At 39.1% G+C, this 17038-nt stretch overlaps 1 protein-coding gene and 1 long non-coding RNA gene across 4 annotated transcripts in view; one reads left to right on the top strand and one right to left on the bottom strand.

Moving 5' to 3' along the window:
- SGK3 (serum/glucocorticoid regulated kinase family member 3) overlaps window positions 1-2887 on the bottom strand; it is a 139366-nt gene extending 136479 nt beyond the window's left edge. For both annotated transcript variants that reach the window (XM_078072323.1, XM_078072324.1), the window contains exon 1: window positions 2712-2887. The gene's annotated coding sequence lies outside the window, so the exon portion shown is untranslated. The remainder of the gene's footprint in view (window positions 1-2711) is intronic.
- A 2144-nt stretch (window positions 2888-5031) lies between these two features.
- On the top strand, window positions 5032-16562 carry LOC118555386 (uncharacterized). Of its 2 annotated transcripts, none has more exons than XR_004926948.2 (3): window positions 5032-7742; window positions 13947-14164; window positions 16295-16562. It is a non-coding gene; the product is annotated as an uncharacterized LOC118555386 (long non-coding RNA). The 2 variants fall into 2 exon arrangements; XR_013447859.1 differs by having other exon boundaries at window positions 13947-14001.
- Window positions 16563-17038: the final 476 nt, after the last annotated feature.

The following is a 17038-nucleotide window of genomic DNA, read 5'->3' on the forward strand; positions in this document are numbered from 1 at the left end:
CCCTGCTGGGTGTAGAGATTGCTTAAATAAATAAAACTTTTTAAAAAGAGACCCTTTATACTAACGTACTTAAAACATTTCAAAGAACACAGTAGTAGTAGTGTCAGATGCTTAAAAAAAAACTTGACAATACCTATGACCATTGTGTTTGAACCTGATCATAAATCTAAGTAGCTTAATTGAGTTCACTGACACTGAAAACCTACAGTGATTTATAGTCCTTAAAAATGAACTTCAATGAGCGGGGAAAGATAAGGAGGCCGTCGACACAAACAATGAAACCATATGTCTAATCTAAACTATCTTCAAATCAGAGGAAAAAAGAAAGATGTTTGAGAAGAGAACAAAATAACCAGCCTACTGCTCTTTTCAAAAACCAGAGTTGACAAATCCTAAGAAATGAGTCCAAAGGGCATTGTCATCTCTTTTGTCGAAAAGATGTTTATTGTATCAGATACCGTTTGAAATAACTGAGAGACATTGCTATAGGCCCAGAAATCTCTTAGGCATAAATCAATTGCAGTATTTGAGAAGCATAATGTTTGGAAAGAGCAAGAAATCTGAAGTCATTCATTCCACAATGTTTATTACTGGCTGGCACATGCCAGCCACTGTCCACACACCTGCTCTCTATTCAAGCCCTCTCTCCACCAGCTGTACAATCCTGGCTAAAACATTTTACATTTCTATGCCTCAGTTTCCTCATCTGTAAAAACAGGAATAAAAAATGGCTGCCAACTTCACAAATATATCTGGAAGCACTCTGTAAACCATGAAAGCGTTAGTCGTCATTTCGCTTAACTGAATTCATGAATGCCACTGTTTGTTGTACCGTAAGTTATATCAGAGGAAAAGCGAGCCTTCCTGCTTCCAGGAGACACCTCATAATACTATTAAATAAGGCTCAGAGTCTCACTTAATCATCTCTCTGGAAACTTAAATGGGAGATAGAGAAAGCTAGAAAGAGAAAGCTCGTATGACATGCAGATTTTGACATCAAATTGATAATCACCGTGATGACAAGAACCATGATTCACCATTTTGGGTCTCTTCCAATCTGACCATCAGGCCAAGGACTCATTTGAAGAGGGTACTTTATTTTGGAAAAATATTCTCTCTATATGTCTGCAAATCACAAAATGGACACCTACCAGGTTGATCTATCAACTCAACGTTACTAACAGCAAATGGCAGTAAAATTACAAAGCATTATTTGTTATGTTGACGTGTACAAGCAAAAACAGTCTATTTTATAGTACATTTCACTAAACTATGGTTTCATCAACTGTCAAACAGATTAGGAACAAAGCTCCTTTTAAAAACAAAATTAGGCTCCATGTAGTGGCAGTTGAAAAAGGGGGAAGTTCTGGTCTCTCCAGAGTTAGCTAATGATGGGCACTATGGTGGATAAGAAAGACTGTCTTACAGATGATGCTAGGGATCAGGCGGAGATCTGCAAGGAAGAGGTCTCATTCCCATAGCTCCAGACTCCCTTCCCCCAGGGAGTGAAGGGGTGGCGGCTTGTCTTATAGGAGTGGTAGCCAAGAGCGCCAGAAGGCACACCCAGTCCTAAAATATGCCTGAAACTTCCTCTAATGTTTCTAGCTCTTGCAATGACATTTGGGGAACTGAAGTGTACACAGCCTCTTCACTGCTGGAACCGCTATAATTTAATATTTTGCGCTAACAATTTGAATTAATATTTATAAAACACTAAGAAGGAGCCCAAGCACGTGGTAAGAACCATTTGAGTGTTTATTAAATAAATAAGTTACTTCCCAGATTGCTTGGGTAAATCCTCAACCTAGAGACAAAGTAGAGAATCAAAACACACAATAGTCTAATAGTTTTAAATAAAGATTTGGGAACTATAGTGCTCTATATCTATTTCTGCAGCTCAAGTGTACCTGCAGCTCAAGCATATAGTCTCTTGCAGAGGACCAAAATTCTACTCACGTTCAGAAATCACTGTGCAAAATTAAATGAGGAAAGAGTTTAAGTCTCAAGAGATAAATTCTTTCTCTTTTCTATCTTCCCAACTAACCACCACTAAAAATGACAAATCTAAAAATCTCAAAGCATTCTAGATGGTACATATCAACACTAAAGCTGTGGGAATCAATAGAGCCAAATTCACTTTAAAAGAGACGGAAAGGGTTTAATCACAGAGAACCTAAGGTTAGTAACCCATTAGCCTCAGATTTCAGTCCGCTGGCAACAGGTTAATGATTCCCGTGTCTTCCACTCCCGGGGCCTCCTCCATCCCCAATCCTCGCAGGTGACCCGCGCCCTCTTTCGACCTCAGGTGGGGGTCTCCCACCCCCCCAGTTCCCGGCTCCTCTAAGCTGGGAAGCTGCGCACTGGGTTAACAATGTCCGTCCACCGACACGGCTCGAGCGTTTAGGAATCAAAAAGCAGAATCCGAATTCACCTCAAGGAAACACAGACCACAAACTCTTAGAGTCGGGGGCGGGGCGGGGGTATTGCTTCTCCCCTTCCACCAACTCGGAGGTTTTCGGGCTGAGGGGTCATGGGAGCTGCCAAAAGACCCAGGAAAGTCACGTTTGCTCCGAGAAGAGGCAGCAGTCGAGGCCCGGGCACCGCTCGCCCCGCCCCGTCTCACCCACCCGGGGCCTCCGACTGCGGCCCGGACGCGCACGGACCCTGCGGCCGGCCCACCCGCCTCGGGTCCCTGCCAACCCCGCACCTACCCCGCTCCACGGTGCTGCCTCCTGGCGCAGCGGGCGCGGAGCTGAGCGCACTCGCGTTTCCTCCTTCCCCGCAGGGCCGCCAGGCGCCGCCGCTTCCTCCTTGACGCGTCACGGCGGCCGGCGGCTCCTCCCGCAGTGTGCCGGGCGGTCCGGGAGAGCGGGGCGGCCGGCAGCGCGGCGGGAGGGCGCCCGCGCCGAAGCTGGGGCTGCCGGCGCCGGGCTGGAGCCGCGGGCTGGGCGGCCCCTGCTCAGGCCCGCCACCGCCCCGCCGCGGAAATCTCTTCCCCGTGGACCCCGGCGAAAGCCCGGCCACAGCGCGCGGTCTGCCTCCAGCTTCGCCGCGTGCGCAAAGTTCAGGGGACACCGGTGGATCCTGTCTAGAGGCTCGGGCTCCTCGGTGTTTCTCGGCTGCTCAGCTGGCAGTGACTGCTGCCCTGGGGCCCAAGAGCCGCGTGGGCCAACGCGCCCGGCCGCCCGGCGAAGACGACCCTGACGTGCGCAGCGAGCAGGACCGCTGGACAGCCAGGGGAGTAAGAGTCACCCCAGGAATGGCCTGGTGGGCCTGTGGCTGGGTGTAAATTGGAAACTCAGGGAAGTGAAATAAGTATCCTAATAATTTCGGGGAACAACTATGCTTCATTTAGTGTTATTTGAAGTTTTCTACTTTTTTTCCATCAGCAACGTTTTGGCTTTTGTGTTTATAGATAGAGAGTTCAGAAATTGGCAGATCCTGGGTACAGAGAAATTTCCTTTCCACACATTTTCCAAGTCCACTTTATTTATTTATTTATTTATTTATTTATTATTTATTTGCATTCCCATTAATCTCCAAGTCAGCTGAGGTCACACTTTACAGTTTCTTATCACTCTTTCTTATTCTTTAAATATAGAAGTTGCATTTTATTTGTCTCTTTTTTTTCCAGTTAAAGAGAGGTAAAGAAGATGAATGGAAAACTAAAAATGACATGATTCAGTGCTCGTGGTATAAAGTGGTTAGCATTTGGAAGCAGAGCAGGGTTGCGTTTGCCCCACAACACTACTGTAGTTTAAGTTTTATCAGATATCACTTGAAGATAGACTCAAACAACTATATAAAGATTACCATATCTATATCATGTTTTTGATTTTGAGGCAATGATCTATACTTCAGATCATATGATTCCAGAGACTATGCCATAAATCTATGAACAAATAAACTTTCAAAGGTAATTAGAGGAGCCAGCATTTATGTGTGGCTTCCCTAAATTCAGGGTACATTTTCTTATGTTTTAAAATAATATTCAAAAATTTAACCCACAGGTAAAGGTGAGAATATTCATTTGTAATGTCAGTTAACACAGTATGGCCTCCTTCTTAAAGAAAATGAATTGTGAATCCAATATTTTTATACTTCAAAACAATAATCCTGCAGAACTTTCTAAACAATGATTTTCAGTGGCATTCGGAAATAGATGTAAAATACAGTAGATACAAATCAACACACTGCCATGGGCCTTTGTCTGTTTCCATTGTGATCCACACAATGAGGCACAGAGAAGCTACAGAATTTCCTCCCTTGTACCAAAATCAACAAATGATCAATGTATCTCTTAATTAAAACCATATTCACCATGCTGAAAAATTTCTCAGACAAAAGGAAATTTTGTGTCAATAAACTCCAAATATAATGACATCATTCTCGCTTTAGAGATACATACCTGGCTATGACATTTCAACTTTTCCTTCCCTCTCTCCTTCCCTCCCTCACTTCCTTCCTTCTTTCCTTTCTTCCCTCCCTCCCTCCCTCACTCTCTCCTTCCTTCCTTCTTTCCTTCCTTTTTTTCTCCTTAAAAAACAAACATCTGAGAGTCATTACATTTCCAGAATGTCTTCCTGCTGTGAAGCGCGCGCGCGCGCGCGCACACACACACACGCATACACACCACCTCCCACAAAATTTTAAGACAAGAAGGTGGGTGAGCCACATTCAACTGATAAGAAGTTGTGTATTTTGCATTTATAATCTGAGAGCTGCAATTTCCTAGCTTAATTTCTCAGAATACTAGAGGTTGTAAATATATTCACAAGCTTAATATTAAAGGGCTTTTTCACTTAAAATTAATTTAATTTTATTTTTTTAAGATTTTATTTCTTTATTTGACAGAGAGAGAGACAGCGAGAGAGGGAACATAAGCAGGGGGAGTGGGAGAGGGAGAAGCAGGCTTCCCGCTGAGCAGGGAGCCTGATGCGGGGCTCGATGCCAGGACCCCGGGATCATGACCTGAGCCAAAGGCAGATGCTTAACGACTGAGCCACCCAGGCGCCCCAACTTAAAATTAATTTTAAAGGCACACTTTAAGGCTGATTACTTTGATTAATCATATTCGTCTATAGAAATAGATCATATCTCCATGTTCCATTATGTTTCCAATTTCTTTGAGTTTATACTGTAAAAGAAAAGTTGTTGAATGTTCAGCTAAATGTCTAGCTGATATTTATGCTTTTATAAAAGGTTTCATATAAATAAAATTTTAAAACGAAAAAAGTTTTTTATTTAGCCCATGGGTTCCAAAATTTTGTTTGGAAATATGACTCTATTCATGCACATAGGGCAAATATTTTGTTCATCTATTTTATTTATAATGTATAGATTATGAGCATAAGCTTTGGAATTGGACAGACTCAGGTTTAAGTTCTGGCTCTGCCACTTCTACTTTGGGCAAATTATTTTACGTCTCTGAGCATTGGTTTCATCAGTAACATAGGATAATAGTACTTTTCTCTCCTCAGTGAAACAGAGATAATAATAGTGCTTATCTTATGAAATTGCTAGGAGGATCAAATGAACTTAGTAGAATGCCTGGAACATAATATCAATTGATTGCTATTGTCATCATTATGATTAGCTCTAACACAGATATAAAAACACCAATATTTTATATTCCTTTTGTACTAGTATGAAGAATGGTCAAATTTGAGAGTTTGGGGAGAGTTTTTGGAGAAGTCCTAAATGTAACAGGAAAAAAATCATAAAAGAAATTCTAAGATACAGTTATGTTCAGAACTTTAGAAAATTGGACTGGTGATACTGTAAACTATTGACCCAAATATTAAAAATAAAAACAAACAACTACCTAACAAGAGAATACAGTATTTTTTTAGGTAATATATTCCAATGAGATGAGTGCTTGGTTTTCACCTACTCTTCAAAATGGAAAACCTTTTCCCTAAACTGGTGCCTGATAAGGAACCATCATGACTTTTTATATCCTAATAAAGTCCTCTATTATTTGTAGTTCTTTCATTGTAACTTTGGAAGAGTTGAGGAGCATAATATAAGAAATATCACTTCCCGATAATATAAGAAATATCACTTCCCATAGGGAGGAAATTTGATAAAATGACAGCTATGGGACATGAATGGCTTCTATTCATAAGTCAGCTGGTAACAGAAGTGAGAGCCAGCATTCATTAGAATATTTGTCTTATAGCAGATAAATCAGCAAGACTAGACAATAGTGCTACCAACCACATGATTACAAAAGCACAGATGTTTTTGATTCATATTATTTGTATTGCTTTCATAGCACCTTTTCCTTCATTCTACTACAAACTCATCTCCTTAAGTGGGTCAGATATCATAAGTTGTTGCTATAGTTTCCGGCTATGTTTATCCTTCAGTATACCAATCGTAGCATCCCACAACTTCAAAAAAAGAAAACCATTTTTCTTGGGAGGGTAGTTTAAGGATAGTCCAAGCCATGAATTGGCTCAGGAAATAGTTAACCCGAAAAGCCTGCAGTAAAATAGGTAAGAAGATGAGAATTAAAGTGATTAATTTATTGAATTTTCTGAGCAAAACAATTTAGTATAACACAAAGCCACCCAAGGGATAGTTAGAAAAACTCAGACACTCATGGGAATTGATGAGTATTGACACTGGTTTAAACCACCTTGGCACAGAGCCAAAATAACTTGTTTCCTTCATTTAGAAAATGGTTGAGAGTATACTCATTTTGTGTGTTGGGGATGGGAATGACCCAATGCTCAACATCTTTGTTGGGCCAAATTAGCCAAGTTCAGACTCAAAACTGAAGTGCCTGAAGTTCAAGTGTGTTTTGTAACAAAGTGAAAACCATTTTAAAGCAAGACTACATTAGGGTCAAATATAAGGTCCTTTAGATCACAGGACTTTTTCACTTTCTATATGAGACTCCTGAGAAAAACCAAGGGGAAGTGTTCAGAGATCAGAACCCTTACATTGCTGGCACAACTTTTGATAAAAAGTTGCTAGAAATTACTTTAAATCTTGCTAAGACCATTAATTATCTGAAGTAAAACTATTATCCTTCCCTAATTAGGAAATTAAGGAAACCTCATTGACTTCCAATCTAGTTATTATGAGTATCAAGAACAAAATACAAATCGCTCTTTTTTCTTTCTCACTTTTTTTTCCTGTCTCTTGTTTGGATAGTCTGTTACATACATAAATTACATCTGTTAATAGTTGATAATAACTTACTTACATAAGTTGGGTCAGCAGTTACTGTGTTCCTCAGAGAACCTTATTAGGCCTTTGAGCTCAAACCTACTAGGTGGACTTTGAAGATAACAATTATTTTAGTTGCTTATCAGTAGGAAATAATAGCTTTTCTTAAACACTATTCATTTGGTGACTCAGTTACTTACTGTTAATTATGTACAATGAATGATTGAACCCATTTCAAATGCAAAGTCTTAATAGCCTCTGGCTTAAAAACGTGTGTTGCTGTTATTTCTGCTACTGATTCTCTAAGGCATCTGTGTCTGCCTCAACCAGAGTGTCAAAGACTTAAATAGACTTTAAGGGATTGTAACTTTTCATATAGCGGAAGACCTTAAATTCTCTAGGTTTTTTAGAATAAACAACCCCAGTTCTTTTAACTTTTTCTCACACCTCTTTTTTTTTTTTTTTAATGTTTTATGACTCTCATATGAATTCTTTCCAAATTCTCCACATTCTTCTTTAGATGAGATGCCCAGTATGAGACATGGAACTCTAGAAAGGATCAGGTAAGTCCTTAGTACAGTGAGAGCATTCTCTTACAGCTCTTCAATTCACACTCCTATATAGCTACTTAGAATCACTCTCACATTTAAAATTACATTTCATCATTATCAGATTTTAAAATCTGAACTCGAAATGCTTGTTTAGCCTACTTATGTTTTCTTGCATTATATTTAAGAGGTTGTTTTGATTATCCCTATACCTATTTTATCAAAACTGTACTTTTCCTGAGTGATTTTAAATTTCATCATATTTGTTAAGTCAAAAAAATCCAAGGTGGAGGGTGTACATCCTAAGGGTACTCAAGACAATCTAATACAGCTCACAAAGAAAATACTCCAATGTCTATTTGTTTTATTCAAAAAGAAAAAAGTTAGGGGTGCATTGGGCTCCCTGTTCAGCTCCCTGCTTCCCCTCTCTTCCCCACTCATGCTCTCTGTTGCTTTCTCTGTCTCTCTCTCTCAAATAAATAAATAAAATCTTTTAAAAAATAAATAGAAAAAAGTTAAATTATCTTATTTAACATACATATTGACACTGGGCTTGCTTAAACAGTCCTTTGTCAGGCAGTCATTCATGTGCTCTGTGAGGTTCCCTGAGAAGGATGGGCTTCCCCCTTGCAGGGAAGCTCTCCTTTATCCAACGTCAGTGTACTGCAGGTTTGTGTAGCATAGGAGGTCATTGATGTGGTTAATTCTGTACAAACAAATCCTTTCAATAGAATCTATATAATACTTTGTACTGAGATGGAGAGTCATCATGGAAACTCTTTATCTTCTACTGAAGGATTCAAGATACTCTGTTAAAATCATTGCTCCTGCATACACACTACCTGGTCTGACCATAGTTCAGCCACGCCAGCCATGTAGTCCTGGGCAAATTATTAACATCTCTGAGGTTTTGTTTCCTCATCTGTAAATTGGAGAGCATAGTTGTATCTACTGCATCAGGTTGTTCTGAGGATGAGGTAGGCTAATATATAAAAATCTACCACCAAAATAAGCACTACATAAGCACTGGTCATTATTATTACTTAAGAGAATAAATATCAGAATGAAGATGTATTTTCCTCTGACAAAAATACCAGGGATCCAGATTTCCTTACCTTTTCTGTGAGTAGCATTTTCCTTTTAAGCTAAAGTTTTAACGTGAGAGAGTAACTCCATCTGCCCTCTCCTTTAAGAGTATATGTGTTTTGAAAGAAACATGTTGGAGAAAATATTTGAAAATTATGTTTAGAAATATTTCTATCAGTGTGTATTTTTTTTTAAAGATTTTATTTATTTATTTATTTATTTGAGAGAGAGAGAATGAGAGAGAGCAAGCAAATGAGAGGGGGGAGGGTCAGAGGGAGAAGCAGACTCCCTGCCGAGCAGGGAGCCCGATGTGGGACTCGATCCAGGGACTCCAGGATCATGACCTGAGCCGAAGGCAGTCACTTAACCAACTGAGCCACCCAGGCGCCCCTATCATTGTGTATTTTTGTTGCAAAAAATCCCAGTGTGTATGTGTGTGTGTGTGTCCTTTTAAAACTCTCATATATGCATACTTAAACATTTTGGAAATACAATTTTTGATTTCTTGAAATATTTTCCAAATAATTTGAGTGGGCCTTAAACTAATTAAAATGCAATGCTTTTAAATTAGTTTGCAAGAATTGCTGATTGATAGTAGAGAAAATGGGAATTTACTAGTAAGACTTCAACAAAAACCTTTGCAGAACTGGTTGATGAGACTGAAGAAGAAAATGAATACTTTAATAGGTATAGCCAAAAACAATGTATTTCTTCAATTTAAACCTAAATATCTTTTTGAAGTATCTTTTTCAGCTATGACAGCTATTAAAATGTAATATCAGAATAAACTAAACTTAGAACTACGTCTTCAAATCACTATATCACAATGTGTTAAACCAAGATTTAAAAAAAGTAATAAAGTACCAAGTAATAAAGCATCAAATGAAAGCAGAAATGCTTTTATACTATTAATAAAATGCCATTAAATTATTCAAAGTATATTGATTATTTCATGTTTTTAAATTTGGAGTTTCTGTTTTACAATGGGTACAATATATTAGTATAGGAGGTCACAGATACATAATTTATACATGTGTGCATTCTGGTTTAGTGTCGTCTAAGAATTTAATGCCTTTTGTCCTCTTTCTTCTTCATTCAGTAACTAGTTGTTGAGTGCCCAGTGTATCCCAGGTACTGTGCTAGGCTCAGAGAGATAGAAATTAAAAACATTATCCCCACCCACAAAGAGTAGTTTAAATCATTTATGAAGCATACAATAAAGAACTGTTCCCACAACTTATCTTCACAGAATCACCTGTTTCTCAGCTCCTTCCCCTATCTCCACTCCCAGCCCTTGGCATAGATAACCATTTGCTGTAGACTGGGATTTGAACTTGAAACTGGTCATTTGAACACCCACTTAGTTTTTTATGTAGTTTAAATATACCATTTATGACTTATTTTCTCTTCTTGATATCTGCAAGGTGCTTTTTATGCAATCATATGTAAATATAAATATCACTGATTCAACAAACATTTCCTCTCCAAAGCACTGTGTTAAGACAGAGGGAAGGCTCAAGGTACAAACATGCATTGTGCTTTCAAGGGGATTTTATATCCTTGACAGAAAATGAGAAAAACACCCTAAGTTTTTCCTTACATGATGTGGAGTGCATTCACTGTTGAATGTATTCCTCAGTACATTGCCTTTTTAACTATCTCACCACTTTTGCCTGGTGTCTTTCTTCAAGCCTGGTACCATACTGTTTGAAAGTTTTACAAGCATGCTATTTGGCTTCAACCACCTCTTTAAAATTTTATCTCATTACTTATAATTTCAACTCATGACTGGGATAAATTACTTTTAATTGCTAGTTATTTGCATTAAAGAACAATCATGAAAGACAGGTAGAAGAAAAAGCTGTTAAGATCATAGAAATTAAACACCTACAATGGAATCCATTTCCCTAAAAAAAAAAAAAAGTGGTGATGTGAGATATTCAAGGCAAGAAACTGAATCATATAACTACCTGGGGTCTCATTTACTTTTAAACTCTGCAAATAAGCAAAATCAAAGTTCATAGCCTTTGGAAGCAACTGTATCTGTTTGACTTTTATTTTATTTTATTTTATTTATTTATTTGACAGAGATAGACACAGTGAGAGAGGGAACACAAGCAGGGGGAAGGGGAGGGGGAGAAGCAGGCTTCCCACAGAGCAGGGAGCCCGATGCGGGGCTCGATGCGGGGCTTGATCCCAGGACCCTGGGATCATGACCTGAGCCGAAGGCAGACGCTTAACGACTGAGCACCCAGGAGCCCCTCTGTTTGACTTTTTAAAAGCAAGTGGTATTAACAATTTGGGGCATGGTGTGAAAAGTCAGACTTAGTTGCAAAAGTCTGTGATAATATAAAATTCAATTTAGAAAAATATAAGCAGCATATTAAGGCAATAAAGAGACAATATCTTTATTTGAATTTTAACTGATACATATATACTCCTTGGGCTAACCCACTGCCCCCCAAATCCAATTTTCACTATAATAATCATTTTCAAAGAAAATAGAGAGGCACCTGGGTGGTTCAGTCAGTTAAATGTCTGACTCTTGATTTTGGTTCAGGTCATGATCTTGGGGTCGTGGCATGGAGCCCCACGTTGGGCTCCATGCACAGTGTGGAGTCTGCTTGAGATTCTCTCCCTCTGCCCCCCCTTCCCCTCAAATAAATAAATAAATAAAATCTTTTAAAAAATTTTTAATTAAAAAAAAGAAAATAGAAAATACCATTTGAACAAATTTCAGTATAGTATAGGGATTAAGCACATGGCTTTAGAGGAGAACAGCTCTGGGTTTGAATCTCACTGCTGCTTACCAGCTCTGGACCCAAGCACATTTCCTAACTCCTCAGCCTCAGTTTTCTTATTCGTAAAAGTATTTCCTACTTCATAAGGTTGTTGTGAAGATTAAGTGAGATAAATTCATAGTAATGTACCTACTTACTATGGTAGGCAGAATGATGGCCTCTGAAAGATATCCACATCCTAGTCCCTGGAACCTGTAAATATGTTATATTACATGGCAAAGAATTAAGTTTGCGTGAACAACATGGATGGACCTAGAGGCCATTATGCTAAGTGAATTAAGTCAGACAAGAAATGACAAATACTATATGATCTTACTTATATATGGAATCTAAAACTAAACAAAAATTAACTCAGATAAAAGAGAACAGATTGCTGTGGCTGCCAGAAGCAGGGGTTGGGTGGGGGCGGGGGGGTAGGTGAAATGAGTGAAGGTGGTCAAAAGGCACAAGCTTCCAGTTATAAAATAAATAAGTCATGGGATGTAATGTACAGTATGGTGACTTTAGTTAGTAATGCTGTATTGTATATCTGAAAGTTGCTAAGAGAGGAGATCTTCAAATTTCTATAACAAGAAAAACATTGTAACTATGTGTGGTGATGGATGTTAACTAGACTTGTGGTGATCATTTAGCAGTATATACAGATATTGAATCATTATGCTGTACACCTGAAACTAATATAATGTCATATGTTAATTGTACCTCAATTTTTAAAAATTAATTTAAAAAAAGAATTAAGGTTGCAGATAGAATTAAGGTTGCCAGTCAGCTGGCCTTAAGATAGGAAGAGTATCCTGGATTTTCTGAGTGGGTCCAAGGTGATCACAGGGGTCCTTAAAAGTGAAGAGGAAGAAGGCAAAAGAAGAGTTAGAGAAAAAGATGTCACTATGGAAGGATGGTTGGAGAGATACAACATTGCTGGCTTTGAAGGTGGAGAAAGGTGCCTCAAGCCACGGAATGTGGGTGTCTGCTGGAATCAATACAATTAATTAGTTTCAATTAGTTTCAAAGTATCAATACAAATTAATTAGTTGGAAAAGGCAAGAAAATGGATTCACTCCTAGAACCTCCAAAAAACAGTACAGCCCTGCTGACACACTAATTTTAGGTCAGTGACACCAATGTCAGACTTCAAACCTAGAGAGCTATAAGATAATACATTTGTGTTGTTTTAAGTCTCTAAGTATGTGGAAATTTGTTACAGCAGCATATAAAAAGCAAGCTAGATATATAGATACATCAGGAACTCTACAGGTTACAGTGTGAGAGCAAGTGTGGCATATAGAGAATTATCTTTTTTTCCCCCAGTTTTGGAAAACATGCCAACTCACAAACTTTTTCATTTTTGTTTTCTTTATATAACTAATTGCAAGAGTTCGATTTACCATGCCATAGGATTATTCTCCAAGCAATAGAAGTGCTGTTGGTTAACAGCTTAACCCATTATGGTTCCTTGATGATGGCAGATGACAATTATAAAATATAAATTTTACTTAAGTACTATCTGGCTTCTTATATTTTACTTATTTATTATTTTTTTAAATTTTAAAATTTTAAAAGATTTTATTTATTTATTTGACAGAGAGAGAGACAGTGAGAGAGGGAACACAAGCAGGGGGATGGGAGAGGGAGAAGCAGGCCTCCCGCCAAGCAGGGAGCCCGATGCGGGGCTCGATCCCAGGACCCCGGGATCATGACCTGAGCCAAAGGCAGACGCTTAACAACTGAGCCACCCAGGTGCCCCTAAAATTTAATTTAGTTTAATTTTTTTCACTAAATTCTATCCCCAACATGGGGCTCAAACTCACGACCCCAAGATCAAGAGTCACATGCTCTGCCAACTGAGCCAGCCAGGTACTCCTAGTTTCTATTATTTGTATCTAGACACCTGAGAGTATCATACAAATTAGGTATGAATTGACCATGCTGGAGACTTACAGGAGTAGCCCTGCAGTCTCCTGAGAGGTGAGCTCCGAGATTGTCAAAGGAGGCAGGCCATACTCACTGAGTCCTCCCTGCCTCTTCTTGGCTCTATCAGAAGCACATTATGTACATTATTGCCTTTATTTATTTTTTTAAAGATTTATTTATTTATAGAGAGAGAGAGTGCTTGCGCACAGACACAGGGGGAGAAGGGGCAGATGGAGAGGAAGAGAGTGAATCTTAAGCGGATTCCCTGCTGAGTGCGGAGCCCAACATAGGGCTCAATTTCACAACTCTGTGATCATGACTTGAGCCAAAATCAAGATTGACCAACTGAGCCACCCAGATGCTCCCATTATTGCCTTTAATCCACATAACCATGCCATCATTATCCCCCTTTTTTTTACAGATAAAGGAACAGAAATTCAAAGAAGTGAAATAACCCTACCCAGGTCACACAGCAGGTAAGTGGCAGAGCTGAGTCCATTTGATTTGAAGCCCATGGTCTTTCTAGAGCACCACAGAGCCTTCAATGTCAACGGGTGGTGCTGGATGAAAGGCAGCAAGGACCAGGTGTAGGAGAGTTTACAAACCAAATGCCTAAAGCATGGGGAGGCCCCTGCGATGGTAAGTGTCAGAAGAGGTGAAAGTGAGATGATAAATGGTAACTGACCATCAGTCTTCATGAGTGGCAAGAGGTGCATGCCCTCTCTAAAGGGACAGCTGATGGCTGCTACCAGCTGATTGTTGCTAGGGGGGCACAGAGGCCCGATGTTGCCAGATCTGTTAATTTTTCAGTAAAAGCTAGCAATATACATTTTAATGTGAAGTGGCATTATTTCAAAATGCTAGGAACAAATTCAGATTTTCTTAAAACACTGTGCAGGCCAAATGAGCCACATCTATCAAGCCAATTTGCCCCATGGGGTACCAATTTGAGACCATTAGTATTGATCCCTAGGATCCAGGGAGTGGTCTGTAGTCTTGCTAAAAGAGATGTGGAAAGGATTGAATTAGCTTTTGATTGAGCTCATTGAGTGAAGAAATACCTTAATCTAAGAACAAGGGAGGCTTATTCCAGGGAATTGAGGCACATGGGAGAAGGGAATATGACTCAACTTTTCCACAGAATCTTTTTCAATACACCAATAATTAAAGCAACTCTAAACACATCAACCCCCCCCCCCCGAGTTTGCTAATGCATAAGCATTTTTGGGTGAATCATCATTGATAGATATGCATGCTCTTTAGAAGCCAGATTATTTTAATTGTTTTAATAAAAACAGCTTAATTAATAACATGAATCCAATTTTATATATATGCAAAAAAGCTGACACATAATATCTGTACAGTAGGAAGAAATGGCCTAAGACTTTGAAAATACTTATTCAAAATAGTACAATATCAGAAAAGCAAACTACACTTAAAACTTACTGATACATATTTTAAGCAGAAAGCTCCGGTTTGAGAAACACAGAAATAGTTGCAGGAAACACTGAGGGATGAGCTGACGGAGGAGAATGCAAGTTGTACAATACATTTCATCTTCACCATTGTGGTTTTTCTGACCCTGAGCTCTGCAGCCGTGGTAAAGCCATGGAGGAGACAGACAGCCGGCTTGAACCTGGGTTGGGAAGGTTCAAGAGAAGGACAATGGAGCAGAGGAAGAGAGGCCAAGTGGGGGCCAAGCCACTTATACTTGCTCAGGAAAGGAGGAGATGACAGGCAGGAAGATGAGGCCAAGGGCATGGGGGACGTGGACAGGTAGAGAAAGAGGTTAACAAAAACTTACTACACGTGCTTATACTATTCATAATATTTTACATTTTAAAGTACACTGTCAAAGCATTTTTTAAAATAGACTTTATTTTTTAGAGCAGTTTTAGGATCACAGCAACATTGAGCAGAAAGTAGAGAGTTCTCAGATAACCCCTGCCCCCACACATGCATAACCTCCCCCACCAGAGTGGTATTTCCCTTGTAATGGATGAACCTACATTGACATATCATTGTCATTCAAAATCTGTAATTTACATTAGGGTTCACTCTTGTTGTTACATATTCTATGGGCTTGGACAAATGTCTAATAACATGTTTTCACCATTATAGTATCATGCAGAATAGTTTCACTGCCCTGACATCCTCTAAGCTCCACCTACTCATCCCTTCCTTCCTCCCAACCCCTGGCAACCATTGATCTTTTTACTGTCTCCATAGATTTGCCTTTTGCAGACTGTCATATAGTTGGAATCAAACAGTATATAACCTTTTCAGATTGGCTTCTTTTAATTAGTGATATACATTAAAGCCCCCCCCCCCATCTTGTCATGGCTTAATAGCTTATCTCTTCTTAGTTAGCATTAAACAATTTTCTACTGTATGGATGTACCACAGTTTATCCATTCACCTACTGAAGGACATCTTGGTTGCTTCCAAGTTTTGGCACTTATGAATAAAGCTGTTATAAACTCCATGTTCAGATTTTTGTGTGGAGAGTTCATTTTAACCTTCATAGTCTGAATCTAGAACAAGTGTTCTAAATCAAATCCTAAGAAGTCAAATATAGCACACAAAATCAAAGCATTTAGCAATATGACTGGTAGAGTTTATCCTTTGAAAATCCCGTTGAAACAAGACAATATGTTAGTATGTTCGGAATAGAAAACTCTTAATTTGATGATTTCAACAAAGGTTTTGAGGAATTAACTCTCTATTTTGTCATTTCCCCCATCTTCTCTCTGCTCCACCTCTTCTCAGCTCTGAACACAGCGTGATACACTGGATCAATGGAGGCTGTAGCCAGGTTGTTTGTGTTGTTTCTGTTTGAATAACGAGGCTCTGACACTTATGAACAGTATGATTTGGAGCAAGTTACTCAACATCTTTGGGCCTCTACTTCCTCATCTGTAAAGCAGAGATTTTCAACAGTGTCTACCTCATGGATTAAATGAGTTTATATCCATAAACTCTTAGAATAATTACCTGGCACATAAGTGTTTGTCAAATAAAATGAATATGACATGGATCTCTTGTATGAATGCTGGTCTCCCAGGCCTGTATACAATTCTGAATTGTGCTGTTGAGTCAAACTGTCAGGTCTGCAATTTGATTTTATCCCACTTACAAGCCAATAAGTTAGTCTTTACTGTTTCACAGATGCTGAAAGAAGACATGAGACATATGAGTCAGAGAAAAAAAAAAAACTGTTTTACCCACAGCACAGCATAAAAAGCATGAATTGTTCGTATCAATTCCTCTTGCCCCCAAGTTCCATATGCGTGATACCAAGGGGCCCAGACAGATGCTACACATGCAGTGGGTTTGTGTTCAGTGGGGGAACAGTGAACTTGGGGAACCCATTGCTTTTCTAGCAAGCAACAAGCTAAGTCAGCTTCTTTGTCCCAGAGGGAGATGTTACTTTATCTCTCAAGATTGCTTGCTGTAGGGGCACTTGGCTGGCTCAGTTAGTAGGGCATGCTATTCTTGATGTCAGGGTTGTGA

Source organism: Halichoerus grypus, chromosome 5 (genome assembly GCF_964656455.1).
Source record: "Halichoerus grypus chromosome 5, mHalGry1.hap1.1, whole genome shotgun sequence".
Lineage (NCBI taxonomy): Eukaryota > Metazoa > Chordata > Mammalia > Carnivora > Phocidae > Halichoerus > Halichoerus grypus.